The sequence below is a fragment of the Jaculus jaculus genome, chromosome X, assembly GCF_020740685.1.
Source record: "Jaculus jaculus isolate mJacJac1 chromosome X, mJacJac1.mat.Y.cur, whole genome shotgun sequence".
Classification (NCBI taxonomy): Eukaryota; Metazoa; Chordata; class Mammalia; order Rodentia; family Dipodidae; genus Jaculus; species Jaculus jaculus.
This window is the reverse complement of record NC_059125.1, coordinates 75,220,979-75,226,219: the sequence shown is the minus strand read 5'-3', so window position 1 is coordinate 75,226,219 and position 5,241 is coordinate 75,220,979.

Genomic DNA, 5,241 nt, shown 5'->3' with positions numbered 1-5,241 from the left:
CTTTGTTCCACAAGTATTCTGCAGGATAGATGCTTTCATGAACTTCTTGTTGCTGGGACAAAACCAGTTTAAGTGAAGGAGGGTTTCTGTCAGTTTACAGTTTGATGTCACAGACCATTATGGAAGGGAAGGCAAGGTGGCAGGTGCTTGAGGCAGAGCTAGCTCATAGTGAGGAGTCTTGAGAATGATGAATGCCTGTGTTTAACCATATCTCTATTTCATACAGTCCAGGATGCCAACGTATGGAATGGTTCAGCCTGCAGTTAAAGTGGGTCTTTTCACTTCAATCAATCCAATCAAGATAATCCATTACAAGCATGTCCATAGGTTTACCTAATTACATAATCCCTCACAGGTGATTCTAGGTACTGTTAAGTTGACAATCAATATAAGTCATCACACTAGATTTCAGAGTATATTTGTTCTGATACTTGATGTGGCATCTTGGAATGTGAATCATGGAAGGTCTTTTTCCCCTAGGCTTGCGAAGACCTGGATTCGGTAGTGATCTTTTAAAAATAGTTTCTTGCTATTGCTCTGATGATGTCTTGATAAGAGAGTGTTTACCAGTGGTCTCCTTCCTCTGTTGGTTCAGCTGCCATTCATGATTAAAAACATTTTTATTATTTGTCTCCCACTTCTCAATTACTGATCTGTAAAATGTAGGTAAATGAATAAGAGTGTAGATTTTTTGAGACTCTTTGTCTTAAGTAGTATTTCAGGTCATCTACCATTGTACTTCCTTTCACTCTGTAATGGTTACTTCATCTAGAAGGGACTCTGGACATTATTTCCTCTCAACACTACGAAGTTTTCCCCTTTACTTACCTACTGAAACTAAAGGTTTTCTGCCTGCTACCCACCTCGTCAGATAGCTATTACTCAAGTTTTCTTAGGTTATTCCCACAGAGTCTCACAGACTGCACATGAGTGCTGTTTATCATCTTTCCCCGTTTGCTCTAATTTTATTAATTTGGGTCTTTGCTTTCATTTCATCAGATTGGCTGAGGATTTTCTAATTTTGTATATCTTTTCAATTAACTCTTTGATTGATTCTCTGTATTTTTTTAGTCCCTATTTCAATACGATCTGTGCTTATCGTTATTGTTTCTTTCCATCTATAGTGTGCTTATTTTTAGTCTTGTTATGTCTTCTCTAACACCTTAAGTTACATTATTATCTTTGGTTAAAAGTACATTTAGATATGACAGTAGCTACTCTGGTTTCTTTTTAGCTTCTGTTTGCTTGATAAAGTGACCTCTATTCTTTTACTTAGTGTGTTCCTTTGCCACTGAAGAGTGTTTCTTGAAGACAATAAATGGGTGGTTATTGGATTTTTTATTTTTTCAATTTTATTTATTTATTAGAGACAGAGAGGGAGAGAGAGGAGAGAAAAAGAGACAGAGACAGACAGAGAGAGAGAGAGAGGGAGAGAGAGTATGCCAGGGCCTTCAGCCATTGGAAACAAACTCCAGACACATGCCCCACCTTATGCATCTGGTTTATGTGGGACCTGGAAAATTGAACCTGGGTCCTTAGGCTTCACAGGCAAGTGCCTTAACTGCTTAGATATCTCTCCAGACTGATGGCTATTGTCTTTAATCCAGTGATCAAGTTTGTATATTTTTATTGGTGACTTGGGGACATTTATGTTCAAGGATATTACTGAAGCAGTTTTGCTAATTCTTGTAATTGTATTGTTTTCTTATGTTATTTTATTTCTTTGCTTTGGTGTTAAGTATTTGCTGATTCACTTTGTTAGACATGACAGATTCCCTCTTAGCTCTGCTAGTTCATTTGTTCCTTTCATGTAATTTATTCTTTCCCATGATCTTGAGAACATGTTGAAATATATGAATATAACATTTAAATGGATGCTACTGGCTAAAAGTAGAACATTTTGAATATAAATATGCAATAACAATTAATTATATTGAATCATTCAATAAAATCATAGACTGTGTCCTTCAAATTTATAATAAATGATGACAATATTTTTAAAAGGCGAAAGAATTATTCAGTCTGAAGAGAAACCAGAGTATATTGACAATATTTTAAAAATTTGCATGGGAACCAACATAATTAAATAAAACTAATTGAGTTTTTATGTTGTCTGCTAGAGTATAATAAGAAAAAAAAACATACTATATGCTATTTTGCTCAAGAAATATAACTGGAATTAAATAACAGACACTTTTAAACAAACCCAAACTTAAAAATATTCTGAACCCCCCCCCCTCAAAAAACATAGCTTTCAATCTTCAAAATAGTCAGTGTCTTGAAACTCAATGGAAACAAAAGTAGTACTGAAAATTTAAGGAGACTGGGGATTCATGGTATCTAAATATAATATATGATTCTAAATTGTATCCTTTTTCCATAAGTGTATTATTGAGATATTTGGTGTAATTTGAGTTGGATCCTTTATTTTCCTTATTTCTTTTGTGGTTAAATATATGTGTCCTTGTTTATAGGAAATACATGCTAAATTATTTGCTTGCAGTAGTATGTTAGATCAGCAACTTTAAATTTGGCCTAAATCTTCTAAAAGTAAAAGTCTCCTACTTTACTTATAATTCTTTTTAAGTACAAATTATTTCAAAAAATAAAACCAAAATACAAATACTATGTCTGATAGAAACAGTTTTATTTAACAGTGTCTAACTCTGGAAGTTTTCATTAACATCTTCTTCAAGTCTTTGAAGACTTTGATATATTAAGTATGAGATTTATTGTGTAAGAAAAATTCTTCCTTATCAAAAATTAAATAGAAGTAATAAATGTGATTTGATTTCTTTGCTTGGGCTCTGTTAGATTATGTTTGAACTGCTGGTTTTAGAGAGTGTTTTACTGAATATTCTCATGTATTAGCAGATACTGATCAATATTCGCCCAAGGCTATTTTATGCTATAATAACATCATAGCTACCTAGCCAGATGTTTCCATGCGAATATTTTATTTATGACATTTTGAAAACTGTATCTTATAAAAACAAAGAAAAAGTGATCTAGTTATTGATAAGATAATCATGTTGAACACTCTTGCTTATTTGGTGTATATGCAAACTGAATTGTCAGTTCTAGAAGCTTGTGGATGGGTTTATTTTCTTTATCAATATATCATCTTGTACCTATTTAGCACAGTAAAAGGCTATGTGGTTAATGCTTAACTGTGTGCTAAACAAAATGAGTGAATGTCATGGCTCTCATAACTCAAGCTTTATAAAATAATCCTTTCCTCAATAAAACATTACTATATGGAATAAATAATGTTCAATTAATCATTGATTATATTAATTTTATCCCACAGAAATGTTCAGTTTTCTAAATCATAAAGGTATTCAGAATCATTAGATTACAATTAGAAGTAAAGTCATTTGGTTTGGCCTTAGTCATCATTGTTTCATAACAATAATGTGGTTGGAATAAAACAAAATATATAAAATATGCATACATAAAATAGCATACAAATATTTTAACAACTTTCTAGAGCATGGAATAAATAGGGCTGTCATAGAGTAATGGATAACCATTGTGACATATTTGACATGCTTGTTGTCCTTGAAAGGCAATATTTAAATATGATTATTTGAATTTGTTAAACTAGAAAGATAGACCTGTAGCAAAGTTATAGCTAAAATCCTGGGGTGTTATAGACAACTATCTTTCTCATAAATTATAAAGTTCTTTAATAGGATTGGTTTACAAATGAGTAGGTTGAGCAATAACTTACCCAAAATTTGAAGTACTGGGTGTGGGCCATTAAGTGCACTTTTTGCACATGTGTGATGGCCTGAGGCCATCAGAGTTCAAAGTTTCAGATAACACACAGACAGCTGGGTATGGCCACCTATAACTGTAACCCCAATATCACAGGGAAGCAGAAATCTGAGAATTATAGGAGTAAGACAAATTCAGGAATCAGTAAAGCAAGAGCTGAAATCAGTAAAGAGAGTCTGGTTCAAAACAAAGACAGATGGACGATAGTGTACTCTTTTCACCACAGTGAGCACCCACCCCCAACCACCTTGCAATGGAGTACCACACCACACCACACACACCACATACATAACACACCATATACACACACAAGCAATGTACCATGATGTATGATTAATAATTTTCTGTTTCTGTCTCCATATCTCATTCTCTCTCTTATATATTTTTGAGATAGGGTCTCATATAGCCCAGGCTAACCTTAAACTTTATATCTAGTAGAGAATGACTTGAATTTCTGATCCTACTTCCTCTGACTCCTAAGTATTAGGATTATAGGCATACACTACCTTGTAAGTTATATGTAGTGGTGATGGAGATCAAACCCCAGGGCCTGAAGCATACCAGGAAAGCAATCTGCCTACTTAGATACATCTCTCTTCAGTAACAGTTTTTAAATATTATTTTGTAGGGGTATGGACTAAGTTATCAAATACCTAAATTATTAACTCATCCTTTTTTTCTTTCTTTTTCTTTTTCCTTTTTTTAAAACTTATTTTTGTAGTCAGTGAATACAGTCAAGTTGGTACCAATGTTAGCCTCCTCCCTATCCTTCCCCCCTCCACAGGGATCCTCCTTTTGGGGGTAGATGGGTCGTGCATTGTGAGGTTAGCCTTTAGTATCAGGTAGGAGGAAATGTCTCTGCATATCATGACCCAACATGTGGCTCTGACATTCTTTCCACCCACTCTTCTGCAAATTTCCCCAAGTCATGTTGGGTTCAAATTAGGTCTGCTTCCATGTTGAGATCTTGGGTGCCTCTGTGTCTCTGGATATCTGGTTTGGTAGGGGTTAATTGTTCTCTGTGTGTATCCCCTTCACCATTATGCTGGATCCTGGTTTGTCAAGAAAACAGCATTCTTGCATATTTCCCCAATTATTCTGAGTTTCAGCTGAGCCTCTTTTGAGGTATGATGGGGTGGTTCTCTCCTTAGTATCTGCATCTATCTGAAAAATAGAAGCAGGTTCTCCAACTGAGAATAAAGTTAGCACAAAATAAAAGTGATAACCATTGTTTTTTGGTTTTTTTTTTTTAGAGAGTTTAGTGGAGAGTGGGTTCATTTTTGGATATGGTTATGAGTTGTTTCCCAGCTCTAGCTATGGGTTCTGTTCCACTGAGCTGATCAGTTAGCCAAATCTAGAGTAGTTGGTTTCCCACCATGGCTGTGTGCCACTATTGCACTTATGTGAGCATCACCTCAGGTTGTTTGCTGCTGGATAGCTTAGACCACGAGTTGCTTGGAC